The 21,621-nt window shown below is 43.6% G+C and overlaps 1 protein-coding gene across 1 annotated transcript in view; it reads right to left on the reverse strand.

Moving 5' to 3' along the window:
• MAN1C1 (mannosidase alpha class 1C member 1) overlaps positions 1-21,621 on the reverse strand; it is a 128,076-nt gene that overhangs the window by 40,770 nt on the left and 65,685 nt on the right. The window lies entirely within an intron of this gene.

Below are 21,621 nucleotides of genomic sequence, written 5' to 3' on the forward strand. Positions count from 1 at the left end.
CATCATCAACTTTGTTTCATTAGGAACAAGCCAGAGTCAGACCATGACCTAACCACAAATAAGGGCAAAATGCCAAATGCTGGGTGAATAAAAGCAGAAGTGCATGCTTCTGAAGTCCTCTGAGAGCTGTGCCCCAGGAGGAGGGCAGAGAACAGCACCAGTCCAAGATTCAGTGCTGCATTTCTTTCAGCCTGGGGGCTGGACTTCTTCTTGGAACACCTTGTTTGTGGGGGGGGGGGGATTCCAGTGGTGGATATGGCTGAAGACAAAGGGACGTGTACTGGCAAAATACCAGTACTTTTCAACTTAAAGTTCTTACTGCCAGTTGCTAAGCCTCAAGAGAGAGATTCCAACCTTTTGCATAAGGAAAAGGCATCACAAAAGCCAGAGAGCCATCAAGAGATCAATTATCAGAGTAAAGGGAGGGAGGCCAAGGGAAGGGGTGGGGGAGGCCATCTGGGCAACCTCCAATGGCTGGATTTGATGCTGGGCCTGAGTTTCTGCACCTCCGGTTCACTGTGGCATCTAAACCACATGTTGTGAGCCGCCCCGAGGCTTCGGCGAATGGGGCGGCATAGAAATTTTCTAAATAAATAAATAAATAAAAATAAATAAACCATCAACAGCTTCTCCAGGCTCTTTTTCCACAAAACACATCCTCCCCACAGCTGCCTACCAAGAGCAAGGAAGCGCTCGCTTGTGGAAATACCTGGCATACAAGCTCAGATGGCTCTCATAATGGCACACCATTTGTTCTGTCAGACATCGAATGCACATTTCTAGTGAGAAGTGACTCACAGCTTTCCAGTACCAATATAAATCTAAGGGATGACATCAGCTGGCAACAGCGGGATTCTAAACAAACACTTTGGGTGTCCGAAACAGACCGTGTCAAAGAAGAGCTCTGCTGGCTTAGTGGAGCCTGGATATGGCTGCTACTGTGGCTCCTCTCCAGCAGGGGGCAACAGCGTATACGCAGACTAAGCACAATGCATTGTGCCACCCGGACTCCACAACCTTTAACCCACCAAGCAGAAGAGCATCCTTCAGCCCCATATTTTCGCTTTCCCTCTTGAAATGCAGCAGGGCCAGGGATACTGAGCCTCTGCTGGGTTGGACTAATAGGCTGGAGGGATGAACTTGGCTTGATGGGCCAGAAGCTGTACAGAACTGTTCTAAATATTGTGATTTTTCAGACGCACAGTGAGACCTTCAAACGTGCAGTACAGCCCTGAAGCTGATCAATGAGATCCAACAATGTGAGGCTGCATTAGCAGAGGCTGCATTGTGTGTTTGCATGTGCATGCAAACACATTAAGAAAAGAGGTGGGGGAAGACATGGGAACACATAAGAGGATTACTGAATTCCTGCAGAGAGAAGGGGTTGTACTTGATGATCTACAAAATCTTCTCTAACTCTATGGTTCTATGATGGCAGAAATCCCAGCTCAGTCCTGATGAACTCTCTGGACTTTTGGTTAAGCCATATCTACTCAACTGCAGCTCCAGAATGATAGTGGTTGGTTAATTGGTTTCCAACATAAAATTAAGCTTACAAGAGCAGTATAAAATGTCATTTTGCATGACATATAATACCTTTCAGAAGGTTAGAAACGCATGGAATAATGAATTGGAATATTCTATATAGTTAATCAATGGAAAGCTGCCTTCGCTTCCATATGTCATATTTCTATAGATTTAAAACATAATTTGTTTCAACAAAAATCATGTTTCATGTATACTGGACACCATGAATCCTTGCTAAGAAGCTGGACAATGCCTCATTGGGGCATATGATGTGGGCATGTCCCGCAGCAGCTTCTTTCTGGTTGGATGTCACTACTTTGTAAATGTTGTTCTTGAAAAATCTCTGATATGAGCAGATGCACATGCACTTTTAAATTGCACCCCTGTGATGCGGGAATTAACAGATGGACAACAACAGCGGGTACTGATGAGAACTTTTGCAGAGAGACTTATACTCCAAGCTTGAAAGGAAAACACCCACCTCCCATCATTCAAGAACTTGCTGCTCTTGCTTCATTTGGGCATATCTCCTACAACTCTCCAAGTTGTATGGATACTTCTTTAGATATATGCTTATTTAGATATACAGACTACTTATATTTTTAAAGGAACTTTCCCTCCTTGCATTCTTTCAATTTTTCCAGCTGCGTTTCCACCAGGGACTAAGGACTGGGTCCAGCTCTACTTAGTATGGTAGCAAAAAATGTTACAGTGTGTGAAGCAGCTTTACAACTGTCTGTCTCCAAAATGGCTTTTCTGTACATCTGTGTCAGCACCCTGTTCACTCAGTTCCAATCCCAGTCCTGGTTTCGTATCGACTCCTGTGTACACAGCTGCCTGCAAGCAAGTGCTCACCACCAGGGTACTGGACATTAATGGATATTCTGCCTTTAATTCCAAAATATGGACCCAAGGATTATCCCAGCTGTAAAAGCAGTAATAAACTGGTTAGTGGAAGGGTGCAATGAATGTGCTGCAGTGCAGTCTTAACTACTGCAGTGGAACAAAAGTCACAATACATGCAAGTAAGAAAAATATGGAAGGAGACAAAACATACCACCACACATGGAACATGTGCCACCATTCATTGGTGGCACGTACACCACTTAGGGTACATGTAAGGACACCCTCATGTGGCTGAGTGCCAGAGATCAAATGCAGATGCCACCAACAGAATGAGAAATGGCATGTTCTTAGCTTTCCCTTCTGCCACTGGAATGGCTGGTCTACTCATTACCTAGCCTTGCACCATCTGTAGACCAAAAGGGCAACTGCCCCAACATGTGGCTCAGGCTTCTCATCCAGCTGAGTAATAAGGATGTCATCACGGGTGGCAGTGGAAATTTAGGGACTGATTCAGGCTCCATTCCCTTTATTCTTGTTGTGTGTGTTATAATAACTTGCCTAAGCCTGTACAGACTGCTGCTTTCCATCAGCCACTGGGGAAGGCAGTCCAACAGTTTTGAAGAATGATTACCAAACCAACACAATCTGAAGGGAGCTCAGAACGGATGGAGTGGAGCCTCCACCCCCGCTTCCCAATCGACAAGCTTTTCCCAAAAAGGCTGATGCTTCTGTAGCATGTTTATGAAAGGCAGTGACCATGAAAATCAACACTGCAACAGCCAGTGCTCGCCTCTCCTTTTATCAGCTCTAATGATTCTGCAATATTAATGATTATGTGATTTTTATGCTCTTTCCCATTAGTGGAAGAAATGTGCCATCCCAATGCAACATGGGACACTGGTAAAAATTTTTAAAAAACTGGCAAAGATGGTCAAATACACACACAGAGAGACAAACCCCACGAAGCAGTGCCTGAGGCACAAACTATTACTGTGATATTGCAAAAGTTACACACTAATGGGCTTGATTTAATTTGATGATATAATCCACAAAGCCCTTCAGAAAGAACACAGAGAAACAATGAAGAAGTTGGATTCCTTCCTCTTCCCTCTGAAATGAAGAGGGACTGAGAGACAAACATAAAAGTATTTTTTCCAGCCTGCTTAATTGAGATGAAAGGGGGAAAATAGTTTGAATTTGTAAAAGGCTTCTGTGTAAAGTAAATGCCTTTAAATACACGAAATGCACTGAGGGATTAGTAACAGGCTCTGCTCTTTTATCCAGCATCATGAATGGCTTTGCCTTCCCTGATGCTGTGTATTGTACATAAGAGAAAACGGGTTTTGCTGATGGATTGTCCTTTGTATTGCACAAAGCTATCATTTCATCCTGTTCCTTGAATGCTTGATGTCCAATGATTCAAGAACTCTAGGCAAGGTCTGTATTTTGTACAAGGAGGCTTTGGGCACATCCCTTTCTATGCTGCATCTTTGATTAGATCTGTAAAAATCATGACTGGCAGCAGATCAGAGGAAGCTGCCCCGGCTGGTTTAGGAACTCTGGAATGCAAGCAGCCATGCTCCTAGGGAGCAAGTGAATAGGGGGTGCAAACAGGAGTTTGGTGGGGGGGGTCCCTAACTTTTTTCTCCTCCCCCCCTTAGTTCTCCCCTAGTCCCCAAATTTTCTTCCTTGTAACACTCTCCCATTTACTGGTAGGACTGTTGTGTTAACGTTTAGTGAAGACAAGAGGTAGAACTGCTTGTTGCAACAGGCCCAGCAAGGTAGAATCAAAACATAGCAGAAGGCATGGACCAAGAAGACTCCCCCAGTGGTGATAATCTGTAAGGTCTGTGCAATGTTTGCTTTCCTGCCTGAGGTAACATGGCCTACACATGCAACCAGTGCAAGCTGGCAGCCCTGTTAGAGGAAAAGGTGAGAGCACTAGAATGGCGAGTGTCTACCCTTAAGGTCATAGAAGAAATAGAAGAGTTTTTAGACAGAGCTGTGGAAATGCAACAGCTAAGAGCAATACAAAAACTAGAAATACAACAGCAGGGCGAGGCAGAAGAAGAGAATTCTAAGGGAAGGGAAAATGCGGAGGAAACTCCCTGGAAAATGGTGACAGGTGCAGAGCTAGAAGGCACCCTGTACCAATAGAAGCAGTGGAACTCCTGAGGATATGTCTGGAGGGCAACCTGCTGCGGAAGACCTCAGTAACATCCCATGCAACACTGAACAAGAGGCTTAAGGTCAACCAAGTAGTGGCAATGACAGCAAGGCTTGCAAGAACAAGAAGAGAAGAGGTTTGCTGTGGGAGACTCCCTGTTGTGTGGGATGGAAATACATGTATGTCAGGATGACCCATGGACTCATGCTGTCTCTCTGGAAGAAAGATTAGATATATAACAGAAAAAACGCCAAGGTTCATACAGCCCACTGACACATATCCCTTCCTTCTTATATACATGGGAAGAAATAACACTGCCAAGCATAGCTTTGAAGAAATCACAACAGACTTTGATGCTTCAGGGAGGAGAGTCAAGAACGTTGAGGCCCAGTTAGTTTTCTCTTCAATCCTTCCAGTTCTCGGAAGAGGAAAAGAAAAGGGAAACAGAGAAAGAAAAATACGCTAAGTGAATGCCTGGTTATGAAGGTGGTGCTAACGAGAGAAATTTGGATACTGGGACCATGGGCTACACTTCCAACAAGGAAAAAGGGTAGAGGACAACAGAAGAAGCCCATGTGGCTTCACAAAAAGCTTAGAGATAATCTGAAAACAAAAAGGACACATACAGGAAGTGGAAGGAAGGCCAGGCTATAAAGAAAGAATACAGGCAGGCAACACAGAATTGCAGGGATACAAAAAGCAACCAAAAAGCCGTCTTCAGATATATCCAAAGTAAAAGAGGGAGGAAAGGAATAGGCATTCAGCTGTTCAGTGTGAATGGCAAAATAGTAACAGATGACAAAGAAAAAGCACAAGTGCTTAATTCCTACTTGGCTCAGTCTTCTCCCAAAAGAAGATCTATGACCTTCCTGACGAAGGGGAACTTCGAGCTGAAGGAGCAGGAAGGCAGCTCAAGATTGATAGGCAAATGCTTAAGGATGATCTAATTGGGTTGAATGAGTTCAAATCCCCAGGGCCCGATGGACTCCATCCTAGAGTCATAAGGAGCTGGAGGAAGAACTCCAAGAACCACTCCATATTACCCTTGAGAAATCATGGAGGACTGGGGAAGTGCCAGATGACTGGAGAAGGGCTGATGTTGTCCCTTCCTTCAAGAAAGGGGAAAAAAGAAGAACTTGACAGTCTAACATCAATCTCTGGGAAATCCCTGGAGCAGATTATAAAGCAGCCAGTCTGCAAACTCCTTGAAAACAATGCAGTGATTGCTAGAAACCCATGGATTTGTCAAGAACAAATCCTGCCAGACTAATCTGATTTCATTTTTTGATTGGGTAACCTCCCTGATGCACTCCAAGAATGCTGTGGACATAATCTGTCTTGACTTCAGTAAAGCTTTTGACAAAATGCCCCATGATATCCTGATTAGCAAACTTGCAAAAAAGTGGCCTAGATGGAACAACGATAAGATGGATCCACAGCTGGCTACAGAACTGGACTCAGAGTGCTCATCAATGGCACCTTCTCAAACTGAGGAGAGGTAACAAGTGGGGTACCACAGGGTTCAGTCCAGAGTTTTTATTAATGAGGAATTGTAGGGAATGCCTCAGATTGTAGATGACACAAAGCTGGGTGGGCTAACTAATATCATGGAAGACGGAAACAGGATTCAAGGTGATCTTGATTGGCTGAAATGCTGGACTGTAAACAACAGAATGCAATTCAATAGTTCTGCACTTAAGGAAAAGAAACCAAATGCATTGTTACACGATAGGGAAACCTTGGCTCAAAAATACTGCAAGTGAGAAGGATCCTGGGAACTGCTGTAGATTACAAGCTGTATATGAGTCAACAAGGTGATGTGGCTGCAAAAAGGGCAAATGCTATTTTAGGCTGTGTTAATAGAAGTATCACTTCCAAATCATGTGAAATAGTAAAGTAAAGGTAAAGGTAAAGGTTTCCCCTTGACCTTAAGTCCAGTCATGCCAGACTCTAGGGGGTGGTGCTCATCTCTGTTTCCAAGCCGAGGGAGCCGGCGTTTGTCCGCAGACAGTCTCCGTGGTCATGGGGCCGACATGACTAAACACCGAAGTGCACGGAACGCTGTTTACCTTACCACCAAAGTGGTACCTTTTTATCTACCTGCATTTGCAGTCTTTCGAACTGCAAGGTTGGCAGGAGCTGGGACGGGGCAACGGGAACTCACCCCGTTGTGCAGATTCGAACCGGCGACCTTTCGATCTACCAGCACAGCAGCACAGCGGTTTAAACCACTGTGCCACCTGCAGTCCCCTTGTGAAATACTAGTTCCCCCTTTATCCAGCACTTGGTTAGGCCTCATCTGTAGTACTGTGCCCAGTTCTGGGCACCACAGTTTAAGAAAGATCCAGACAAGCTGAAAAGGGTTTGGAGGAGGGCAACAAGGATGATCCAGGGACTGGAAACAAAGCTCTATAAGGACAGATAGAAAGAAGTGGGCATGTTTAGCTTTGTGAAGAGAAGGCTGAGGGGAGATATGATAGCACTCTTCAAGCACTGGAAAGGCTATCACAAAGAGGAAGACCAGGATCTCTTTTTGATCATCTTAGAATGCAGGACAAGGAATAACAGGCTCAAGTTACAGGAATCCAGAAATCCAGATTTCAGCTGAACATCAGGAAGAACTTCCTGACTGTCAGAGCAGTATGAGAATGGAAGCAATTACCAAGGGAGGCTCTCCGGCACTAGAGGCGTTCAGGATGCAGCTGGACAGCCCTCCGAGAAAGATGGTTAAACCTGGAGTCCTGCATTGAGCAGGGGTTGGATTTGATGGCCCTCGGGCCCCTTCCAACTTTACTGTTCTCTGATATTCCAGTTGCCCTATTTTGCATGATATCCTTTGGGAATGAGTCAGTTACATAATGCACTGGGTTGTATCCAATGTTAGTCCTACTTAGAATGGAATTACTGAAATGGATGAGACTTAAAGTAGCCTAAAACTGAATATGATCCATAGTGTTTGCCATGGTGTACATTTACACAAAGGAATTATAATGTTAGCAATCCCATCCCAATTAATTCCTACCACTGAACTTCACTGCTGCTGAACAGTGAACTGCCATTTTTCAGTAAGCTTTCTATCTACCATGACTCCAAGAACTTCTTGCTAAGTCATCACAATCAGTAGCATAGACCCCCATCAATGTATATGTGAAGCCAGAACATTTATGTTGGAGTATTCATCATTTCATACTTTCCTAGACTGAACATGATTTAATTTTTGCTTTGAGGACTTCCCAATAAACAAGGGCTAACTCTTTTTCAAAACTTTTACAAACAAAACACCTCAAACAAATTGAGCTAGAGCTGGCCCATTTAAGGATAGACAGTTATTAAAGATGAACCTCACATTCAGGAAAGGATTGTATCTTTTGCAGGCAAAAGGCCATATGCTGCAAGGACCTAGCTTCCCTTCACCAAAAAGACTTCAAAGACTGAACTATTCTGCCACTTGGATAAGCTGGAGGATGTTTAATTACTGAAGATATCGTGACAGTTTCTTATAACTGTATGGAAGAACAACTGTAACAATGCTTTATTTTGTTCAGCATGCTGGCAGGGTGATATCCCTAATGAAATGGGGATGCCCTGGAAAAGATCAAATGCATACATTTGGTCAGGAGGAAGCAGTGAAGCAGCTAGGAAAAGAACCTTTTAAAAGCCTTGGTCGAATGTACAGCACAAAAGACACCAGAGAGCTATAAAGGAATGATTTTGAAATGGATGGCCAGCCAGCTGGCCAGCCCAGAATGGCATCTGAGAGCTATTTTATTCCAGTGCAATTAACTTAGGAAGCTTCTCATAGTCAAGTTCAGGCATCAGAATGACTATCCCAAGCTTAAAGTTTTGGAAGTGATGGGAGCAACCACCCTTTAAGTAACACCACTCATCTCACTGCATGTATTAAAGTTATCATTAACACTGTGGTTTGAGAACTTGCTGAGCACTGCCTTCCTGTACAGCATAATGTGTAAAGCATCTAAATAGGGCTGAGCCCAAGCTTGTACATTTTTGATAATGCCGAAGAACAACTTCCTACTATACCCTTCATTTGCATTTTGATGATTTACCAGCAGGTCTTGTAAAAATGTTCAAGTATTGGTTTACATTGTCTCCCACATATTTATTTATAAGATGTATATCCCATCTTTTTCTTTTTTTAAGCACCCATAGTGGCTTACATCATTCCCCTTCTCCTGCTCTCTTACCGTATCCCCACAACAACAACCCTGTTAGGCATGTTGGGCTGAGAATCTGGAACTAGCCCGAAGTCACCCTGTCGGCTCCACAGCTGAATGGGGACTAGAACCCAAATCGCCTAAGTCCATGCAGTGCTCTAACCACTATGCCACACTGGCTTGCCCACTCGCTCTAACTGATGTCATCTTGAAACCAGCCTGGCTGCTTGTGCAGCGCTGTGACATCTAGATCATTGCACAATCCCTGACTATAAAAAAATGGCCACACAGACGGTCCAAGAAGTAGTATGGGGGGCAGTTAAACTGATGAAATGAGGGGATATAAAAGAAGCAAAACAGACAGCCAAGGGAAGACATGAGGCTGAAGAGAATTGGAAGGAAGGTGAATATTGTACAATCCACTGTGGGGGGATAAATTTGCACCCCACTGCAATCCCAGGTATGGAACCAAGAAATTACAGGTAGGAATAGCCCTATTTTCACCAGAGAGCCTAACTACTTCCAAGAAGTGTCCAAAAAAACAATATTCTCTAGTTTTCTTCAAGTTTCAAGTCCTCATGGTTTTGGAATGGAAGAATGAACATCTGGGTTTAGTGGTGTATATAAAACACCTCTTTCACTTCCAGAAGAGCACTTCTCTTCGTATCAAAGCCTATCAACCTAGGAGATCTTACCCAGCTTATGAACCACTTTTTTGAAAGTATTAGCCCTGACGGGAAGGGCCCCACTTATGAATATTATATCCACATTGTTAACCTAAGTTAGCTTTCCCCAAACTAGCGTCCTTCAGATGTGTGGGACTGCAACTCCCATCATTCTCAGGCAGCACAGTCAACCAAAACCAAAGGAAAGCTAGTATCAAGCATACAGGCGAGCTAACTTTATACTAACCTTTTGGATAAAGATAGGAAAAGGTTAAAATCCCCATTCTCCAAACCAACCCACAAAACTGCAATGAGAGCTGTGAGGCTTTAATAAAGCCTCCAATTGTTTTCCTCTGCTATGAGAGGGAGTGAAGCAATCTACCCACAGCACAAGCAATTTCAGACTGGAACGGTTGCCCACTCCTCACGTCCGAGAGCTGGTACCACACAGTTCTAAGCCTCGTGTTCCTTTATTCAGCTTCTAATGGAGAAGAATGGGGCTGTGCGAGGAGTGGAACAAGGCAGTTTTGTTTTCAACCCATCCGGGAACCTGATGACCCATCTTAGCTCCATCTACTTAAAGAAATCCACACACTGCTTCTCATTCCCATACTGGCGAGTGGTGCTGAATGGACAGCTCTGGAGGCAGAAACCACGACAAAAAGGCAACATCAAAGAAGCTTCCATTCCAGAGGCAGCTAAACATCTTCTACAGTTAGCTCAGCAGAAACAAAGCGAATGGAGGGGGAGAGAACACTGGGTCTTGATGGCAGTCCTGTTACAGACAGACCTTCGCGAGAAGGAGCACTTCACTAATGAGGATGTCTGCCTTCCCCAAGCTGGTGCCCTCCAGATGTGTTGCAGAGGGATGACGGCAGTTGCCACCCAACACATCTGGAAGGCACCAAGTAGAGAAAGGATGAATTATGCATGAGGCAATCGAGGAACAAGATCTTCAAAGCAAAGAAACAGTCCTTTTTTCACGCAACACATCATCTACTTACAGAATTCAGGGCCATAAGACATGGTGAGGGACACTGGCTTACACTACTTTAAAAAGGATATTGGATGACTTTAGGGAAGAGGATAGCTGTATCAGTGGTCAGTACTAGACAGGATAGCTAAACAGAATCTTGTATCAACTGCCAGACATGGCATGACAGCTGCCAGGGAACAACAGGGGGAAAGGTCTGTTGTTTGCAGACCTTCCCTCTTTGGGTTTCTTGGGGGTAATTGTGGTTCCCACATTTCTGGTGACCACTGCGGGGAACAGAATGCTGGACTTGGTAGGTGCTTAGGTGTGAAGTGATGGATGGGTGGATGGATGATGGGAGGGATGTGTTTGAATGGGAGCATCAGGTGAATGGCAGATGGATGGGGTACATGTGCAAAGGCAGGTGAAAGAGATACACATGATTCTAGGTCTGCCCTGATCTGGCTCTAGCCCTGCTCAGCACTGACGCTAGGCACCCCTGTCAGGATATGGCTCTTGCAGGCGAGGAGGGAGGTGCACCTCTGCTCAGCGCTGTCATAGTTTTGCAATCTAACTGGCCAAATGCCCTCTTCCTGAGCATTTAATCAGAGTCTTCTATCCATACACACGACCTGTACCTCACTCCCCAAGGTAATTCTTGCCATAACACTGGCCCTAACTGAAAAATTCCAAACTCTGTCAAACTTTACATAGGATTATTCTGACTGAGGCATGAAAATTGAGCATGCTTATTACAAACTGGAAATCCTGCACTAAATTTTAACTGAGCATGGGATTTTGAGCATCTGTCTGACTATCCCAAGGAAAACAAATCCTGAATTGGACCAGTTAATAAGTTGCTTTCACTTCTCATTTCTTTCCAGCCAGCCTGGCCCTCTCTCCCGAGACTGACCTAGAAAAGTATCCGTTAGGGCCAATTGTGGTGACGGTTCAGCGACAAGGAACACATCACCCAAGGCTCATTAGGAAGTACAATGCGTGTTCAGTGGCCTGCTTGGGGAATACTTTGGAAGGCACATGTCAACCTGCACAGCCAAAGTCACTAACAAGTTTAAGTAAGTCTGTCATGTAATCAAGCTGCTAAAGCACTAAGTAATCACAGACTCCAGGAGGGAGGAGGGGAAGTGCTCCGAGATCCCACCCTTCAATTCACATTTGCACTGATTGGTACAGACAACATAATTTGAACATGACAAAGACGGCGCTGGAAGTAGAGAGAAGCTCATGGTGCAGTCTGGGCCTGCTTGCCTTCCTCACAGGGCGGGACACTATCACAAGGAGCAAAGCTATTCTTGAGTGGAAGTGTACCCTCGGCACAAACAGTGGTGCAGTTAGGACTGGGCATCAAGGGCCAAGGTTCAGACCCGCCCCCCCCATCTCCAGGGGCTTCCAAATTATTATCATTATCCAAGGGTGCGGACCTGGTGAAGTAGGTGAGGCTGTGAAACTGGTTTGGGTTCCCTGAAAGAGGAGAAAAAGCAGGATATAAATGTATTAATAAAGAAAGTAAATAAACAGACTAAATATTTAGCCAGCAGTGAAAGCTCAGTCTTTCTGCCTACAGTGTGCACAGAATGCCACACACTGCAGCCCTTCCCTTAAGTCAAAAGGAGCTTTGCCTTTCTATCCTCATACGCAACACCTCTGCAAATGTTCCACAGGGCGGTGGAGCAAAACTCGCTAGTGCGGCTGCTCATGGAGCAAAATCACAAGCGGGGGGGGGGGGGGGGAAGGAGGCTGCTTTTAGCACAGTGTACAGTAATCCATTCTGCCCATGTTCCAAAAAGAAAAAAAGAAAAAGTGAACAGCACAAGTCATTAAAAAGCTATCATACTTAATCTTGCATGTAACAGGGGTGCTTAAATGCTACAGAGTTGAGTTTGCAAATAGCTTTCCCTGCTAACTTTAATAATTGAGTTTACAACTGAAAAGGAAGGAGGTGGAGAGGAGAAGAATTTAGATCAGAATGATGCAAAACCAGATCAAAACTGAAAGGCCCCAACTCTTGCTGCTTACATGTCAAGCCACATTTCTTGTATCAAAAAATATTCCAAATCCTTGTTTGGAATTTTAAAAAACAGGGTGAGACCTGGTGGTTTTAATGCCGTGCATCATCATAGGAGGAGGTGCTCAGTCACTCTGAAGCATGCAATCAGAGCCCTTGCAGTTCTACCAAGATGGCGAAAGAACGGATGCTGGGCAAGAACAGACCCTTCTTGTGGTGGTGCAGCCCAAGCGGATTCAAAAGGCTTGGCTGCTTTGATTTAAGTTGCTGCTTTGTGAAATTAAATACCCAGAACAGAAGGTGCCCAATTTATGAGTTTAATAATAACAGACAAGATCAAGGTGAATCATTAGACAAGTTTGCTGTTTGTACTGCTTGCTGAAATAAAATGAAATGAAATTACTTGGAGGTCTTTCTTCAAGTTCTCCCCTCCCCTGACTTCACCCCACTGTGAAAGGTATGGTCGCTGGGGACAAAAGAAAGATGGGGCCTTTTCAGGGATCATGCTCGGAATTTGCAAAAGCCTTCCTAGGAGGTTTTGCCTAGTCTTGTCTCTGCTCACTTTAAAGCAGGCAGCAGTGACTGTATTATTTCAGCAGACTTTCTCAACAAAAATCTACTGTTGCTGGTTTTGCATTTGACCTTGTGCACTGCTGTTTCTTCGGTTACTCTGAACTGACTGATGATGTGTTAGATCCCAAAGATGTTACTCACGCTATAATCCAATCTCCCCATCCTGGTGCTCTCCAGATGTGTTAGATTACAACCCCCATATTCCTTGGTCAAGATTATGGGAGCTGTTGTTCAACACTTCTGGAGAATGCCAGGCTGAAGAAGGCAGTTTTAATCAAAAATCGATGGGACTCATCATTCATGACTGACCCCTTCTGGATTTCAAGTGTGATTAACATTTGAGCACAACTTGTACACTGGGATGGGGGAAGGCCTGGCACTGATCTTCTTTCAGACCACTGATGTCCCACAACTAACTTAAGCATATCTGAAAAGGTGGACAAGTAGCTTATGTAGGTATTTGCAAAGCTGTAATACCCCACTTGGTGGAGAAGGCAAGCCACTCATAAAACAGGAAATTTCTCTCTCAGACTTTCAAGGACATGGCAGATCTTTTTCAAAAACATTTCTACCATTAAGAAAGATACAAGAAAGAAAGATTAAGCTGCTTTTCTTAAAAATGAAAACTGAGGCTCTGCCAGGTTTTGTTGGGGGAAAGGATATGGAGAATTGTTGAGAAGAAAAATAGCACAGGAAATGACCAGCTATTTTCCTCCCACCAGAACTGTTCACTGAGTTTCAATCAGCCTCTCACAAAAGCCAAGCAATCCTATATAAGTGTAAGTCCCATCCCCCTGCTAGCTCCCCCGCCCCTCCAAATCCCCCCATCCAGGTCAGAAACTCCATAATTATCCCCTTACATCTTGCAATTGCCAATAAAAAGGAAGAAGGAAAGCGGGGGTGGGGGGGGGAGAGATGATAGCACAAGAATGTAGCTTTGGTCAGAGAGAACATCTCTGACTGGTCAGTGCAGGACTGTGATAAATGGAAAGAGGAAATGGGAAAAATATGAGATCGTCTTATTTAATTTATAACCTACTCCTTCAAATGCACAGATAAAACACCAAACCATAGTTTGCTACTAAATGAATGAGCCCTATGTTTGTGCCACTCTCGGCTTTTCTTCTACCATTCCACAATAAGTCTCAATTTGGAGAACAGAAAAAAGATGGGGGGGAGGGGGAAATAAAATTAACAGAGAGAGAAACAGGACAAAGGCTGCCTCACTCCCCCACCCTGTAAAAACACTACTTTATTCACCTGAAATAGCCTTTTCTCCCTTCCATCCTGTGGAAACAACTTCAGGCAATTACAGTTAAGAGCAAGTATTCAACTCTGGGACACATCGAAGGATGTCTGCCCCAGAAATCCAGAAGCAGGCCACTAACAGGCAACCTCACCGACTACGCTTGGGCCTGCAACTGCTCTTTGAAACCTTACGCCACACTGGCAGGGAAGAAAATGCCAGCACCTCAAGGCTGTGGCATCACCATACTCTGACATCAGGATCTCAGCAGCTCCCTCTCTGCAAGTTCCCTTCATCCTGTACTTTTCCTGGATCAAGCCTCGACAAAAGGGAGCATTAAAAAAACGGTTGGCTATGAAAGTCATTTCCAGTTCAGGGCCTGCCAAAGGCACTGGCCCTGAATTCCTAAAAACCCCACGATCCTGGCTGAGGTTGATGGGAGCTGTAGCCCAACACTCGAATGCTGCTGGTGTTTAATTACTTCCTTCTTCTTGTTAAGACTCTCAAAGAGAAATGGTGTGACAATGATCAAAAAGCAATGGTTAGCACAAAGACGTAACACAAGATTTTTCAGTTTTCCCCCTTTTTCTTTCTTGTCATGAACAAAGCTGCAAAACTATACAAGGAAGTCTTTCTTGATGGGAGTTTCCTATTATTTCATGGGCTGGGAGGTGGGCAAGGAGGGTGCAGCAGCTTTTCTCCAATGCTTGTTCCATTTGGTTTCCTTTGCTGATTTCAGATAACTTATTTTGCAGCTTTAAATGTTTGCTATTTTAACATTTTAGTGCTTCACACAATGGGCATGTGTTGGATTTTATAATTGGATTATTGTGAGCTGAAATATTTCATTATTGGGATCTTACTGTCTTTATGTATTTATGGATGACTAAATTTGACCTGCAGTCTTAAGTGCTGGCTTTCACAGCCTTCACAAAAAAAACATGTTCAGCAATTTTAGTTTGACTGAAGTTTTCTGGCTGCCAAACAATTCATAATGGCTTTGAGGGGCTTGGGTCATCTAAACTTTCCAAAATATGTATTAAAACTACCTACTGTGGATGCCGTATCGCACCTATAACCATAAGCATGGAAGTTTCCTAAAGAAGAGTTTAAGAGAGATAATATCAATTATTTTTTGTAAGTTGTCCAGAGACTTTTAGTATTACGATGACATATAAAAACTTTAAATAAAATAAATCAATTACCAAAGACTTCTTTTTTAAAATGCACAATCCCTGAGATTAAAACAAGCAGTTTATCTCCAGTTACAAAAGAAATTGCAGGCAATCTGCAATTTTGTGAATTAGTAGAAGACTGGAAAGAAAAATCCAAACATCTCAAATTAATGAGATCCCTAGGAGGATACTATTTTTCAGCACCTATCTTGAAAACACTCATTGGTGCTTGGAACTGCTCGGCCCTGCATTTCTACTTCCAGTATGTAATAATGGTATAATCATGTCATGTCACAGTTTAGTTCTAGGCCACCTTTTGGTTCTCAAATTCTCAAAAGCAGCTCACAATACAATATAAATACCAAATCCCCCAAACTATATGCATTCACTTACTGAAGTTCTGTTCCATGGGCTTGCGACTGTAGACATGTTAAATGTAACTTTGTTCCACCGGTTATAAGTAGGGAGGGTCACATCTGTCCATTTTGGGTTCATGTCAATTTCATATTTATTTGGTTATGAGTGACTTCAGTCCCATTTTGGGTGACTGTTTAACAGAATGCTTGAGATGCTGTATGTAAATTTTACATATGTGCTGATAAGATATGCATTTTTGTATACATTTTGTATAATTTTGCAAAATGCAGAAAAGCACACAATCAGAATATATTTATTTATTCAAAATATTTCTTGGCTGCCTTTCAGAGCAGAAGCCCTCACAAGGTGGCAGGCAAGAAAACAAAAATAAAGTTATAACAGTGTTGCAATTCCAGCCCACACATTACTTTGGTTTGGTTTACTTAAAAATGGTTTGCAGATAAGTTTCTGCAACCTGCCCACATCCACACAAGGTCGCTGTTCGACAGGGCTGTGCAGGATCTTATCTGAAGAAGTCAGTACCAAATAATTTATCTCTGTAAACTTTCCTCTTTGTTAACAGTTTTATGGACCTCTGCCATACCAACCTTAGCCAACTTTCCCCCTAACCTAAAAAGCCCCAAGAGTGCTGGCCCTCAGCTTTGAAATTCACATTGTTGCAAGATCTAATTTCTTCAGAGGCAAATTTCTGCAATGTTTTCCTCCACTTCCGCCCCACCCATGTTGCAATATTACCTGCACACACAGACTCGCACTTCCCTCTTTCTCCCTTGGCCCTAAATGCTAGAACTCTGCATCGACCCCATGAATTCAAGCACAGTGTCATCAGCTCAGATAAAAAATGGCACTCTACCCAGTGCTAAGTTTGGTAATGCAATTTGCTGCCACGAGACAAAGTTATGCCCACCAGCTTAGGCAACTTTATTAGACAAAATCATGGGAAAGGGGGAGGACAGGTCTCTTAGCAACTCTTAGCTAGGACACCTCAATGAAAAGCCCATATTCAGACAGTATATACCTCTGAATACCAACCACCGAAAGACAGAACAGTGGCAAAGGGTGGGTGTCATAGTTTTCTACCTGTCAGCTTCCAGAAACGGTGAACTGACCACTATCAGTACATGCTCCAGGAGTAAATGGAAAACTGTTCCCACTCAACTGTGTTTGTGTTGAAGTCTTACCATCAAACAGACCCAACTCTGCACAGACTGGAACAGCCCCTTGTTTCACACAGCAAGGTACAGAGCTGTCAGGGTTGGGGCCGTTGTGCCTGCCACATCAGAGTGAAGCCACACTTCGCCCACTGGTAACCCTAGACACAACCCCCGCCATAGCACACCCTATTAGCTCCCTTCTCTGCCTACTACATCCCTTAAGGGAGGGTTACTCCACTGCAGGAATAGGGGTAGATACTGAACTCTGTCCCTTGGCCTACAAATCTCCCTTGGTTTCGAACTGCACACACTGCAAAGTTGTAGACTGTTTAAAGAGCTCTGCTCTTAAGTGGCTGATGACTTAACCGTGGATGCAAACATATGGACGTACACTGAAATCATGTTATATTAATGCATTCTTTTAAACCTCCATATGGTCCCCTTAGTATGCATGCCAAGTTTCAGGTGTCCGGGTTTCATAGTATTGGCACTATAGCATTGACAAGCATATGGACGGACAGACAGGTATCCACTTTATCATTACAGATTATGCAAAACTTTGGTGAATATGCCTTCTCTAAATATGGCCTGTCTTATTTCTATGACTGAGCAGTAGCAATGCTTAGAAAATACATGCACACACATACATTTTTTTCCTGCCTCTGTAGAACATATATTCTTCTGCATTCAAACAACTAAAGAGCTACTCATCGGGAGACACACTATTGAATTTGTCATTGGAAAAAACCAGCATCTCATAGCAGAGTTTGATATTTTCCTGCCAGATTTACTATAACTGTGAAGTGCTGCAGTGATTCACCCTTGGTGATTCAGACAAAATGCTGATTCACAGAGGGTTCACTTCTCTGTACCCAGATCTTAAACATGCACAAACGTGTCTTCAAGAAATACGGTCACCTTGATCAGCACTTACAATATACATTTCCCTCGAGTTGTATCAGATGTGGATAGGGCCTGCATGGCAAAGATAGCGTGCATCGTATTTTGTGTCATAATTGTATAAAATTAAACATTTTCGAAGAACAACTAAAGCAGGTCTCTAGCCCTGATGGTATCGCAGACAATCATAACAAAGCAGACACAAAAAGGAGTAATGCAGAACCTTAAAGACTAACATTTATTATGACAGACACTTTCATGCATAAGACATCTGTTGGTCTTTCAAGGTGCTATAAAATTATTTTTGTGCTTGCTGTAACAAACTAACAGAGCTACTTCATGAGAATCAGAAAATGGAAGCATTTGTGTTTGGCAGTCATTGATTGTGGGGTTGAGATTTTTTGGCAATGACTGCCAAATACTAATTGTACCAAGAAGCAACAAAAGCAAATACATACAAGCTAGTTATCTAGACAAGTCTTTTCATGACACACCATAACAGGGGAGACCTCCATATTAGATCACAAAGAATGACCAAGGTATTCCTGGCAGCTGGCCACACACAGCTATGAAACACCTTTGAAGAAAGGTATGCGGGACTGTTTAGGGTGTAATCCCATGCTGGGGGCATAGATGACTGGGGAATGCTAGCAGCTGTGCGACATAACATTCATACGATTGTGCCTTTAGCCACAGTTCAACACTGCATATAGGGGATTTTGTGGGATCCAGGATCCAATTAACTTTGATTCTTTGCAGGAGGGGGGCAGGGGTTCACAAAGCAGTACGCATTTGCCAACTGTATCTTTATATCACTTTTTTTAAAAAATTAAACTGTATAGCAGCGATGGCATACAGAAAGAAAATAAAATTGGTAATGATAGATGCCAGGGAATTCAGAGAGCTCCCATCCCTATTCCTCCCACCTAACCAAAAAAGTCTCTTCAATGGGAGAACAATAATAAAAACCCTTATCTTAATTGCTGCATCAGCCCAGAATACCTACCTGGGAATACGTCTCATTGCACTGCCTCTGAGTAGTCATGTGTAAGGCTGCACTGACATCCCGCCAAATGTCTTGGCTTTGCATCAGTGCATTTCCCCCATTCATCTCAAGTGGGATCTGACCTTAATATCCTTTTAATTCAATCCTCAGATCTTAAAACCATGCTCTGTTGTGGTTGGGGGCTTAAAAACACAGGGCAAGCGAATGACACTCTAGCTAAAGCAGCTGTTTTCATACAAAAGAAACCTGGGGTGCCCCACATTTTATTTCACATAATATTCTGACTTCATTCTGACACTTAGACTGCCACCACCTCTTACAATTTATGTTATAAAATAGAAATTTCCTTTTTGCCTCAGGCAAATGCAATTCATATTGCTAAAATGCCAAAGGTCTTGTGCTGTGATGTGCTACTGAAAGATATTTTAAGACACAGACAAAAATATGTAAGTCCTGTGTAATGCACTTAGGCATTTACAGGACAATGTTCTATGCCTGTATTGTAGGGGAAGCATGTGTGGATCTTTTAGGAAATAGTTATGAATCCAAATAGGCAGGAGAGCTGAAGCACTCAGCTGAATAATATAAAATTCAATGTGCATTCTCTTATCTTGTCATGACATCCGAGTAAAATGATGAAGGTTCAAGCAATTACAGAATGCACCAGTTCAGTGTTCCAGGCCAGCCAGTCAACAATGCCCTCTTCCAGGATGATCCATTCAGCTCCATCCCCCCTCTCCCATTCTCTCATACCCATCCATCTGTCTGTCAGAATCCTGTGGCTAATGCCCAATATGCTCAATCCTCATGGGGCTGGTTGTGGGTCCTCCCACCCACATCATCATCATCTGTATGTCTGCACACCTTGGGATGTCCCCGCAGTTGAGGATGCCTGCTTCTTAAGCAAGGGTGGTGCCATTTTGGTACCCACCTCTGAACCTCAAAGATAGAAGAGAAGATGAGGATGCTCACATAGAATTTGCTTCATTGGGAAGCTTTCTCTCTCATCCCTTTGGTGTACTTAATTCAAGGTCAATTCAGTCTTGTTCTCTTGTGTAGCTTTTTCTATTTTGCAGAAGTCAGCAAAATTCTGAAGAAGCTGGTCAGAGACTAATTCTTTTGTTTTAATGGAAAATATAGATGTTCCATTTCCTGTTTCACCAAGGAACAAAATCTTTAAAGGACAGCATTAACAAGAGCTGTCCATACAGCTGCCTGTAAGACATCTCAATCTGTTTTGCCATTTCAACAGCTCATGCCTCTAAACTCATAGGCAGAGCTAATTAATCACAGTCCTACCTGTGCTGTTCAATGAAAACCAGCTTACACATCACACAACCACTGCCAGAGTTACCCATAATAGGGAACATGTTAACATGATAAATGCTGGCTTCAGGAATATCTGAGCATGGATGTCCTGCAGGATGGCATCTTGAGACACATTGCTATGTGATACACTGTGTTACCTCCTTTACTAGCAGACTTGGATCAAAATTAACGCAGAAACATACATCTAGAATCTCTCTAATTTTCACTGAGTTCTGTTTTTAAAACCATATTTTATGCCTATGCATGTGAGTAGAAGCAGATGGGGAGATGGGTGATAGGTGAGCAAGTTCCAAAATTCTGCCACGCATTCTCCCAGCATCATCCAGCGAAGCTGAATAGTGGAAGATTCAGGGCAGTCAAAAGGAAGTACTTCTCTGCAAGGCATTTCAATGATAGAATTCAGCATTAAAAGATGACATGATGGCCACCAACCCGGATGGCCTTAAAAGCTGTTGCCCACATGTCCTCCCTGGGGCTTCACAAAGCAACCGACAAGCCATGGTGGATTAGACTGCCTTTGATCTCATCTACCAGGGCTTTTCTTGTGTTCTTCTGGGATGACCAGAAACTGCCTCTCAGGGTATGCAGGCAGGAGCAGGTTCAAGTCCCAGGCTGGTTTCTCTGACAAGAGGCAGCCCTCATCTGAGTGATCTGCTGCCTTTGGCTCCAACCTACAATCGCTAACCTATTTTCCAGCCTTACATGTCTGTCTTCCTACAGCTTCTTTGGGTAACCAAATGCAAAGGAAGACCAAAAGAATTCCAATCTCTTTGACATTTCAATAGAAGAATGACCTAGGGTATCTGCAGCCTGTCAATACAAGGGTGAGAAAAGATGAAGCTTCTCTTCCCTATGCAAGCCTTAAGAAGGTACAGGAAGCCAGACTTTCCTTTGCATCGCATCATCTTTTCCTACCCCTTAATGGAAAGAAAGAGGCACACAAAGATTTCTGTTCCAAAAACCCCAAAGAAACAAGGAGAGCATGCCATAGCACATGCTTTATATGCAGAAGGCCCCAGGTTCGATTCCCAGCATTTCCAGTCAGGTCTGAAGGGGTGCTGCCAATCCATCTCTACAAAACTGACCTGGATAGACCAAGGACCAACTCACCTGCAGGCAGCTTCTTATGTTCTTAAGCCAACAAAACAGGACAAGCAGAGGGTGCCACTGATGTGACCTACCTCAGCTCAGGATAAAAGCTGCTTGTGGCCCTAACTCAGCAGCTGCAAACCAATGCCTTAACCTTGTGGTTAGCTGCAAGTGCACCTGTAACAACAAATAGTTTGGACATGCTCCAATGAGAGAGAGCAGTAAAGAGGAAACTGGCCCTGTGATTGGTAGCTTGGCCATCCCTGACCAGAATCTCACACGGGGTGTATGTGCCTGCACAGAGATGCTTTTCACTCCCTTCCCTCTGAGAGCCCCTTGCAATGTACAAGCCCTCTCGTGCTGCCCATCATAATAGTGCGCATTGTGTTGGT

This window comes from Varanus komodoensis, unplaced genomic scaffold (assembly GCF_004798865.1).
Source record: "Varanus komodoensis strain SLA01 unplaced genomic scaffold, ASM479886v1 scaffold29_1, whole genome shotgun sequence".
Taxonomy (NCBI): domain Eukaryota; kingdom Metazoa; phylum Chordata; class Lepidosauria; order Squamata; family Varanidae; genus Varanus; species Varanus komodoensis.